Raw genomic sequence first — 12,175 nt, forward strand, 5'->3', positions numbered from 1 at the left:
ATATATATATATATATATATATATATATATATATATACATATATATCATACGATATGCATACGATATATATGGGATATCATTTGTCAAGAAAAAGAAGGAAATCCTGCTATTTGTGATAATATGGATAAAACTTGAGGGCATGATGCTAAGTGAAATAAGTCAAACAGAGAAAGATAAATACCATATGATCTCATTTTTTAAAAGATGAACTCATAGAAGTGGTTACCAGTGGCTAGGGGATGGGAGAAAAGGGGAGATGCTGGTCAAAGGATACAGACGTACAGTTATAAGATGAATAAGTTCTAAGGATCTAAAGTACAGCATGGTGATTATAGTTAACCATAACATATCATATACTTGAAATGTGCCAGGAGAGTAGATCTTAAATGTTCTAACTACAAAAAGGAAACAGTAGTTATTAGATGTGATGGAGGTGTTAGCTAATGCTACAGTGGTAATCATTTTGCAATATATAAATGTATCAAATTAATACTTTAAACTTCTAACAATGTTATATGTCAATTATATATTCAATAGAGCTGGAAAAAATACTATTCCAAGGATATCATTGCTGATTTGAGTGCATTATCTTCAATGGCTCCTTCTTATCACTTCCTGGGGGTCTTAGTGTTCTTATAGCTTGAAACTACTCAAAATTGTGTGGATGTCAATCTCAGACTGTTAGAAACTAGTAATAAATTATATCACTAAGTAACTTCCAGAATTTTCTGTGTATTGGACAAGCCCTCCCTATGATTCGAAAATCCTCCTGGCCTCTCCTCTTACTTCAGCCACCACTGCAATGACCAGTTGCTTTCAGAATTGGACTGGTTTTGCATCGACGCAGTTGAACACTGTTTCTCCTTGGCTAGTGTCATACATGTTCTATTTCCCTCCCTGAGGCTTTTCTTCCTCTCACAGTAGGAATTCCTTCTGCATTCACACATGGACAACTAGAAAATGTGAGGGAGTTTAATACTCATAGGGTCACTCTTGATCACTGGAGAACAGGAGACAATAGATAAATGATTCTGCCTTTGATCCCTAAACAGACAGTTCTGAGACTCATTTTTTCACACTTTACAAAAGATCCCAGTTGGATGGATTAAACACCAGTGTTGTACAATGGTGGCCAACTCTATTTGTACGTGGATTGGTTCTTGTCCTCCTTCTCTGTTCCACTTCCTTTTTAAGCACATCGGCTTTCTGAAACCATATTTCTAAATAAATTACCTGCCCACAAGCCTTAATCTTAGAAGCTGCTCTTAGGGAAGCCAGACTAAGGCAGTAGAGCATATATTTACATTTACATGCATATATCGATATATTGTAATAACCAGCTTCAGTGTGGTTATGCAATGATACTCGTGACAACTAATGTGAAATCAGTAATGGCATCCATGAGATCTCTGAAAGGTTACTGCAAATGAATGGTGAGTTTTTGAAAGTCAAATTTAAAAACCAAGTCAAGCATTTATTGAGTGCTTACATGTAAGGCATCATGTCAAACACTGAAAAATAGTAAGAAGTATGTTGTATATGGAACCAAAGAGGAAAATGTTTAGCAGAATGCTTACTTTTAAAATACAAGTTAGAACATTACTAACTAATATAACTATGTAACACTGCTAAAAAAAAGTGACATCTTCTTTTGTCTCAAAACAACAAAATAAAACAGATGAAATATATGATGCTATGGTTTTGGAGACACAAGACATCAACTAACAAAGGGCAGTGATCTCTGAGAGATAGAAAACAAATGAGACCAAGCACCTGGCTGGCTCAGTCAGTAGGGCATAAAACTCTTGATCTCAGGGTCATGAATTCAAGTCCCATGTTAGCTGCAGAGCCTAGTTAAAATTAAACAACAGCAACAAATGAGACAAATTCTATTGCTTCCCAGTTTACAGCCTGGAGAGAATTTCAAAAGTGCAAAAAGAAGGATCTCAAGTAGACCCAAAAAGAAGGATGTCAAGTAGACCCTAGCAGCCTGCCTGAATTAAGCAGACAGAACTTGGAGTTCAGAAAGGTCAAGGAGACTAGAATTCTCAAGGCAGAGTATGAATAAGGAGAAAACACAAAACAGAACTCCAAAGATGTGTAGAAGGTCCCACTTCAGTCTTCCACCAAGGATTGATCAGGGTATGCACAGAAAAGAAATATTTGAGGCCAACCAAAAGAGGTAACATAAAACCCATTCTCAGAGGTCATACAAGGCCAAGAATGGTTCCTTATATTAATTTTCAACTGCTGTGGAACAAATTACCACATACTTAGTGGATTAAAATAAAACCCATTTATAAGTTCATAGTTCTGTAAGTCTGAAGTCTGAATGTAGGCTACCTGGGTCCTCTGCTCAGGGACTCACAGGCTGATGCCAGGACACTGGATGGGCTGGGTCTTTCTGGAGGCTCTGAGGCTGAATCCACTTCCAAACTCACTTGTCGTTGTAAGAATTTAGATCCCTGCCATTGTTAGGACTGAGACACCATTTTTTCATTGGCTGTCAGAAGGGGCTGCTCTGATTCTAGAGATTAATTTCAGGTCTTTACCATGTGACCCAGTCTACTTTCAAAACCAGCAAGGGATAATTTCCTTCATGTTGAATCCCTCTCTCTTGCACATCAAATTTCTTTTGTCGGGAAGAACCTAGTCCTCTTTCAGGGCTCACCTGATTAGGTGAGTCTCACCTAGGGGAATCAACCTTTCTTGACATCAATTGTGCAGTATTTAAAAAAAAGACTTCATTCGGGGAGGGCCTATACTCATTGAGGAGGGGATTATATAAAGGTGTGGGTCACGAGGAGTCATCTTAGAATTCTACCTACCACATTCCTGTTCCCACCAGTCAGAGTAGAAAACTTCATTAATGATGGAGAATTGGGTAGAGTACTCAGAAGGTTTTTGCCTCCGTATTGTGAAAAAACTAGCCCTAGGGGCACCTGGGTGGCTCAGTGGGTCAAGCCCCTGCCTTCTGCTCAGGTCATGATCTCAGAGTCCTGGGATCGAGCTCCGTATCAGGCTCTCTGTTCCACAGGGAGACTGATTCCCTCTCTCTCTCTGCTCTGCCTTTCTGCCTACTTGTAATCTTTCTGTCAAAAAAATAAATAAAATCTTAAAAAAAAAATTCTACTGTGTTCAGTGCATTGATTTAAAAAACTAGCCCTAGACCAAACATTGCTTTTGTCCTAACAAAGCTTAAAGGAATAATTTGAAAGGATAAAAATGTTTCCCGGTAAATTAATCAGCCTCAGAACAAAGCTCAAGAGTGTTCATAAGATCACAAACATAGGCCTTTCTGCATCGCTCATGGCAAGCGTCGGGTGGGAGCAGGGGGATCCGCTCTGAGGGTTCACAGGCTACTGCTTTGTCACCTGGATCCCAATGCTGCTGAGCTCATTCCTGCTTCTTGGTCAAGAGAGGATGGTGGGGCAGAACCATAACAGCAGGTGTCTGCAGGGGTCTTTTCATCGGGTACCATATTTACTTCCACCACAAGAGACGGAGTGACCCCAGCTTCGAGAACAGGCCTCAAGAACCAAGAAACAAACAAAAGTTTGCCAAGGAGAGAACTGGACTTCTCAAGTTACCGGACCTTAAAGATGGTGAAGCTATTCAGAAGTTCTTCCCTGAAGAAAAGTTGCCAGCTTGAGGTAAATACGAGAAGGGTGTAGACCATCTGACAAATGCAACTGCTGTGTGTGGATGGCCACAGCACTTATTGCAAGGGTTACAGCAAATTCTTCTGCCGCCAACGTTCCAGATGCTTCTGACCAAGCTTCCAACAATTAGGGAAATTGTAAGTGCTCAGAGCTTGGCTGAAGAGGATGTGGAATGAGAAACAAATGTCAACATAATAATCTCAATGAAAAATATTTTTTAAAATCTTAACTCAGGAGATGAGCTGCTCTGGGGGAATAAGGGCAAATAGATTTGTTAAGGACTGTCCTGCACTGAAACCTACCAAAGTTAATTTTTTAAATTTAAGTTAATTTTTACTTCATAAAAATTACTTTAAAATTTACTTAAAATTACTTAAAAATTTAAGTTTATTTTTACTTTGTATAGATTGATTTGTCTGTTTTAGTTCTTTTTCCCAGTGAAAAGTATATTTTGATAGAAAGCTTTTCATTTTATAAATATGCTATGAATTACCAAAACATGGAGTTATTTTATTACTAATATGTGCAATTATAATGTATATATAGGGGCGCCTGGGTGGCTCAGTGGGTTAAAGCCTCTGCCTTTGGCTCGGGTCATGATCCCAGCGTCCTGGGATCAAGCCCCGCATCGGGCTCTCTGCTCAGTAGGGAGCCTGCTTCCCCCCACCTCTCTCTGCCTGCCTCTCTGTCTACTTGTGATCTCTGTCTGTCAAATAAATAAATAAAATGTTTTAAAAAAATGTATAAATAACATCACATTACTGTGTTAAAAATATTCAGTGTTCAGTTTTGAAAGATAGGCAAAAAAAAGTATAGGAGAAAGCTAAAGAATGTACACTTTTTAAAAACTACTACATTTTGCTCTATGTAAAAGAATTAGGTAGAGATTTACTTTGTTTATCAAAACTAGGCATTAAAATCATTGAGAGATTTTAAAAAAGGAACAATATATTCAGCACCCACAAGCTGAGAGCCAAAATGTTTGGCATTTAATAAAAAATTAGCAAGCAGGAAGACATTATCCATAATGGAGATAAAAATGTATCAATTGAAACTGACATAGAAATTGCACAGATGATAGAATTAGTTGAAAAGGATATTAAAACCACTATTATAACTATATACGTTAAACACAGGAAGCAAGAGGAAAAAATTTAACATGTTAAGTAGAGACGTGGAAGATATAAAAAGACCCAAATCCAACGTCATCTATAATACATGAGATGAAAAATATGATGGTTATGATTAATGGCAGATTAGATATCACAAATAAAAATGATTAGTGAACTTGAAGACATTTCAAAAGATAGTATCTAAAATGAACAATACACAGGGAATAAAGAATAAAAAAGATAAACAGAGCATCAGTGAGCTGTGGGACAACTTTAAAAAGCTTAATATACATGTAATGAGAGCCGCCAATGGAGAAGAGAGAGAGATGGGAACTAAAAAAATTTGAAGAAAACATGACCAAAAATTTTCAAAATTGGTATGGAAACTGTAAGTCTATAGATCCAAGAAACTCAATGAACCCTAAGCAAAACAGAACTAACCCACGTCTCATAAACAAATTTCTTAAAACCAGTGGTAAATAGAAAATGTTAAAATTAGTCAAAGAAGAAAGATACATTACATAAAAAGGGAAAAAAATGAAATTGACCATTTCTCATATGAACAGCATAATACAGAAGTGAGGGGAATAATGTATTTAAAATACAACAAGAAAAAACTTTCAATTTAAGCATTTATACCCTATGAAAATAACTTTCAAAAATAAAGGCCAAAAAATACGACATTTTGAGACATTTTTTTTTAAAGCAAAATAATTCATCACTAGCTGACCCACAATACAAGTCCTGTTAAAGGAAGTCTTTCAGACAGAAGAAAAAATGATTCCAGATGGAAATAAGGATCTGCACAGAAGAATGAAAAGCACAGGAAATGGTAACTGTGTATATAAATATATGTTTTTTTTTCTTGTTATTTAAATCTCTTTAGAAGATAATTGGCTGTTAAAAATAGCAATAGAGTGTGGAGTTTATCACATATGTAAAAGTAAAGTATATAACTGATGAAGTTCTAGAACCTAGGTGAGGTTCGGTGGGCTGAGGTCCAGAGCCGATGACCAAGAAAGAATTCTTGAGACATTTTTGGTGCAAAATGGTGGTTTATTAAAGCACGGGGACAGGACCCGTGGGCAGGAAGAGCTGCTGCCCCGGGTTGTGAGGGATGGCAGGTTATGTACCTTGCAGTTGGGGGAAAGGCAGGGGAAGGGAGGTTTCAACGGAACTTTCATATGCTAAAGAGGGTCTACAAGGTGCGGAGGACTTGCCCTTGCAGCTTGATCAATGTTGTCTTTAGGCCAGCCATTAACATCAAGATAGTTGGGAGATTCTTGGTGGGATGTCACAATCCTGCTATCAATCGTCTTTGTTAGTGAGATTTAGGTTTAGAAGAGATTTAACTATATTTACATTCCCTTCTACCTCAGCCTCCTTCAGTTTTGTTTCTGGTGGGGAGGGAGACAGTAGGGCTTGAGGAACTGAGTTATTTGCCTCTGGAAATCGTGCTATTGATAAGGTAACTTCTTTGTTTGTAGATCTCTAGGACATTTGTAAACCAAGGGAGACTCCTGTCTTGTAGGATTGTTATTTCTGCAAGTTAACTATTTGTTTCTTATGGCGGTCAGGGGTGCCTGAGGAATGCTACACATATTACTGAGGGGGAGCGGATGGAGAGGGTGTGCAAGGTGCCAGCTTTCACTTTGTCCTCAGTCAGCCTCCTGCTCCCTCATCATAACAATAGCACAAAGCTTAGTCAGGGAGAAATGGAAGTATACTATTTTAAGATTCTTACACTATTTGATATGGTATGATAATGTACCATACCGTCACTGGAAGGTAGCTGTACCAAGTTTTAATTGTATTCTGTACACCCTAAACCAACCAATAAAATAAGAGTTACAGCAAAGCAGTCCAGACTAAGCCACTGTAGCATAAATAATTCTTCTGAGTTGAGGGCATTTGAGTTCCTGAAATCCTTTATTTGCCTAAAAACAAAACCTCCAAAAGAACTCAATTGTCATAAATCCCCTCCCAGGGAACAACTCAAATCTTCTCTTTTTAGAGTGAAGTCAGCACCACACCCAAGCAGACATTGTAACAAAACTATCATATCTCCTATCTATTCTCCTAAGGGCCCATTTAGCTTTCCAGAAAGTCATTTGTTTTTCAACAAGTGTTCTTTCTCCCCACCCCCACTTCTAAGAAGTCATTTGTTGTTCCTAAAGTGCCCCTGTGCCCCTCCCCATCCACTATTAAGGTGGTAAATGAGCCCCAAATTCTAATCAACAACTTGAGTCACATTTCTTTGTGTGAGCCTATAATTAAACCAGGTTTTTTTCTTACTAATCTGTTTTTTTTTTTAATTTTAACTTGTAGGCCTCCAAGCCTTAAACATAAGAGGGTAAAAGAAACATTTTTCCTTCCTGACAATGGCTACTAATCCAACAAATGAGATAAGTTGGAATCAAACATTTTTCAATTAAACCAAAAGAAGGAAGAAAAAGGAAACAGAAAAATAGACAAACAATAAACAAATAGCAAGACAATAGATTTAAATTTGATCTTATCACTAACTAATAAATGATAAATAATACCAAATACTAAATAATACTAAATAATCTAAATGCATCAATTAAAAGGACATAATTATCAAGTCAAATAAAACAACAACAAAAAAAGAAAACAAGATCCAACTAAATGCTGGCTGTAGGAAAAATACTATAAATATAAAAACACATATAGGTTAAAAATTTTTAAAGACAAAAGAAAATATACCATGGTAACTAACACCAATGAAAAGGAAGCTGGAATGGTTTTATTTTATTTTATTTTATTTTGTTTTTATTTGACACACAGAGAGAGCACAAGCAGGGGGAGCATCAAAGGGAGAGGGAGAAGCAGGTTCTCCACTGAGCAGGGAGCCCCCCAATACCGGGCTCAATCCCAGGACCCTGAGATCATGACCTGAGCTGAAGGCAGACGCTTAACCAACTGAGCTGAAGGCAGACGCTTAACCAACTGAGCCACCCAGGTGCTCCCGGAATGGCTTTATTATCAGACAATGTAGATTTCAGAGCAAAGAATATTACCAAGGATAAGGAAATTCACTTCATAATGATAAAGGGTTCAATTCATCAAGAGAACATGACCATCTTAAATGTTTATATAGCTGCATTGTTTCAAAATACATGAAGCAAAAACTGATAGAACTCTAAGGAGAAATAAACAAAATCACAATTATAGGCAGAAATTTCAATATCTTCCTCTTAATAGTTTCCAGAACCAGTAGACAGAAAATCAGTAAGGATATAGATTTTAACAACTTGACCTAATTGACATCTATAGAACACTCCACGAAAGAAGTGTAGAATGCACATTATTTCCAAGTGCACATGATGTATTTACCAAGATAGACCATATTCTGAGTCATAAAACTAGTCTCAATTAATTTAAAAGGATACAAGTCATACATACATATATCCTCTAACTACAGGGAATTAAATTAGATTGTCAGAGAGATCTTTGGAAAATCCCCAAATATTGAAACTAAGTAAGACACTTCTAAATAACCTGTAGAGCAAAGAAGAAATCAAAGAGAAATAAGAGAGTAACTGAATGAAAATGGAATAACATATCCAAATTCGTGGGATGCCATTAAAGGGGTATTTAGGAGGATTTTAGAGGACTAAAAGCCTATGTTAGAAAAGAAAAAGGGCTTCAAATCAATGACTTCAGCCTCCAAACTAAAAAATTAAAAAAGGAGAGCCCACTAAACCCAAAGCAAGTAGAAGAAAGGAAATAATAATCAGAGTAGAAAAAACAGAAAACACAGAAACACAACAGAAAATTAATGAAATGACAAGCTGCTTCTTTGAGATCAATAAAATTGATTAATCTCTAGCCAGACTGATCAGGAGGAAAAAAAAAGAATAGTGAAATTACCAGTATCAGGAATGAGATAGCTGACATCACTAAAGCTTCTTCAGATACTGAAAGGATAAGAACTGAGTATCATGAACAACTTTAAGCCAATAAATTCAACAAGGTAAAGTGGACAAATTCCTTTATCAACACAAATTATCAATGCTCACTAGAGAAGAACCTGAATAGCCCTATATCTACTAAAGAAATTGAGACTGTAGTTTTTTAAAAAGATTTTATTTATCTATTTGACAGAGAGAGAGAGATCACAAGTAGGCAGAGAGGCTGGCAGAGAAAGGGGGGGAAGCAGGCTCCCGGCTGAGCAGAGAGCCCAATGCGGAGGTCAATCTCAGGACCCTGAGATCATGACCTGAGCCAAAGGCAGAGGCTTAACCCACTGAGCCACCCAGATGCCCCAAGATTGTAGTTTTTAAAGACTACCTTCCCATAGGGGTGGCTGGGTGGCTCAGTCAGTTAGGCATCTGACTATTGATTTCGGCTCAGGTCACGATCTCAGGGTCATGAAATCTTACACACAGTGGGGAGTCTGCTGGAAGAGTCTCTCCCACTGCCCCTTCCAACATGCTCACTCACTCGCTCTCTCTCTGTCTCTAAAATAAATAAATAAATCTCAAAAAAAAAAAAAAAGACTACCTTCCCATAAAGCAAACTAAAGGCAGCCCTGGTTAAATATATCAAACATTTAAAGAAGGAACAATAGCAATTCTATACAAACTCTTCTACAAATGAAAAGGAAGAAATATTCCCAACTCATTCTATGAGGCCAGCATTACCATGAAATCAAAACCAGACCAAAACATGAGAAAACTACAGATAAATATCCTCATGAACATAGGAGAAAAACTCAAACAAAATTTTAACAAACTGAATGTAGCAATATATAAAGATAACACATTGCAACCTAATAAGGTTTATTCCAATAATGCGAAGTTTAACATTCAAAAATCAATGTCATTTCCAATTTTAAAATGGGCAAAGGATTTGATCAGACATTTCTCTAAAGACATAAAAATGGCCAACAAGTACAGGAAAAGATGTTAAATATCATTAGTCGCTAAAGAAATACAAATAAAAACCACAATGAGGTACCAGTTCACACCAACTAGGATGGCTATAATTAAAAAAAAAAAAGAAGGAAAATAGCAAGTGTTAGCAAGGATGTAAAAAAACTGTAAACCTCATACATTGCTGGTGGGAATATAAAATGGTTCAGCTGCTGTGGAAAACAGTTTTGTAGTTCTCCAAGAAATTAAGCATAGAATTACCATATGATCTAGCAATTCTACTCTTAGGTATATACATGAAAGAACTGAAAAGTGGGGGCGCCTGGGTGGCTCAGTGGGTTGAGAATACGACTCTTGATTTCCACTCAGGTCATGATTTTAGGGTCATGAGATCGAGCCTTGCATGGGCTCAAGCTTGGCCTGGAAGCTGCCTGAGATTCTCTCCCTTGCCCTCTGCCCCTCCCTCCACTCTCCTTCAAAAACAAAACAAAACAAAACAAAACGGAAAACTGGTTCTCAAACAAATACAGGTCTATGTATGTTTGCAGTAGCACTACTCACAATAGCCAAAACATGGAAACAACACAAGTGTCCAACAAATGATGAATGGATAAACACACTGTAGTATATCTATTCAATGGGCTCTTACTCAGCCATAAAAAGGAACAAAGTACTAATACGTGCTACAACACAGGTGAACCTCAAAAACATTGTACTAAGTGAAAGACGTCAGACACAAAACGTCACATATTGTATGATTCCATTTATAGTAAGTATTTAGAATAGGTAAATTCACAGAGACAGAAAGCAGACTGGTGGTTCCCAGGGGCTGAATCAGAAGTGACTGCTTAACGGATATGGTGTTTCCCTTGGGAGTGATGAAATGTTTTGGAACTAAACAGAGGTGGTGGTTGTACATTATTGTGAACATGCTAAATGTCACAGAATTTATACTTAAAGACAGTTTATTTGATGTTCTATGAACTTAATTTTAATGAACTTATAAAAGAAAAATCATATAATCACCTCAATAGATGCAGTGAAAGCATGTGACAAAATCCAATATCCACTCCTGATAAAATCTCTCAGCAAAGTGGAAACAAAAGGGAACTTTGAAAACCTGATGAAGGGGGTCTACCGAAACCCTATAGCAAACATCATACTTAATGGTGAAAGACCGTGCACTTACCCTTTACATTCAGTAACAAGAAAGAACCTCACCACTTCTATTCAACACTGTACTAGTCAGTGCAGTAAGATAAGAAAAAAGAAATAAAAGAATCCAGATTGGAAATGAAACAGTAAGACTTTATTCATAGATTAATACCATCTGTGTGAAAATTCTAATCATCTATGTGGATGTCTATGTAAAAAATCTGACGATGCCTATAAAAAAGCCACAAGACTAATAAATGTGTTTATTAAGTTTGAAAGATCCAAGGATCAATGTACAGAAAATAACTGTATTTTTATCCTCTAGCAACCAAGGGTCAGAAAATGAAATTTAAAAAGTTACCATTTACATTAGCATTAAGAAACTTGAAATAGAGGGAGAAATTTGTCTAACATGTGCACAGCCCATACACTAAAAACTACAAAACACTGCTGGGGTTAAACTGAAGCCTTAAATGAATGGGATGATACTGTGTTCATGGGTCGGAAGACTCAATATTATTAAGATGTCAAACTGATCTTGTCGGTTCAGTGCAATACCAATCAAAACACCTAGCAGGATTTTAGAATTGCAAGTTTATTCTTTTTTTTTTTTAAAGATTTTATTTATGGGAGAAAGAGAGAGAACAAGTACAAGCAGGGAAGCAGCAGAGGTAGAGGGAGAAGCAGACTCCCCGCTGAGCAAGGAGCCCGATGTAGGACTCAATTTCAGGACCCTGGGATCATGACCTGAGCCAGAGGCAGACGCTTAACTGACTAAGCCACCCAGGTGCCCAGAATTGCAAGCTTATTCTAAAATTCATTATGAATATACTAAAGATGTAGAACACCCAAAACCATTATGCAAAAAAGAGTGAAATCAGAGAATTAACACCACTGATATCAAGGCTTACTAGAAAGCTACAATGAGCAAGACTGTGCTGTATCAGTGTAAAGATACACAAAAATCAATAGACCAGAATAGAAAGTCCAGAAATAAACCTACATATGTAGCAACAATTGACTTTCAGCAGAGGTACAAGGACAATTCAGTGAAAAAAACCTTTTCAACAAATGATACTGTAAAAACTGGGTATCCATATGCAAAAAATAAAGATGTAGCCATAACTCACACCATAATAAAAATTAACTAGAAATGAATTCTTGATCTAAATTAAACACCTAAAACTATACAACTTCTAGAAGAAAACCTTTATGACCTTGGTGTAGGCAAACATTTATTAGATGCAATACCAACAGGGCACATGGGTGGCTTATCAGTTAAGCGTCTGCCTTCGGCTCAGGTCACGATCCTGGAATCTTGGGATCAAGCCCGCGTTGGGCTTCCTG

At 37.1% G+C, this 12,175-nt stretch overlaps 1 pseudogene; it reads left to right on the forward strand.

Moving 5' to 3' along the window:
• LOC111150402 overlaps nt 1-3,839 on the forward strand; it is a 68,613-nt pseudogene extending 64,774 nt beyond the window's left edge.
• Nucleotides 3,840-12,175: the final 8,336 nt, after the last annotated feature.

The sequence above is a fragment of the Enhydra lutris genome, unplaced genomic scaffold (assembly GCF_002288905.1).
Source record: "Enhydra lutris kenyoni isolate GAN:26980312 unplaced genomic scaffold, ASM228890v2 scaffoldscaffold23, whole genome shotgun sequence".
Taxonomy (NCBI): Eukaryota; Metazoa; Chordata; class Mammalia; order Carnivora; family Mustelidae; genus Enhydra; species Enhydra lutris.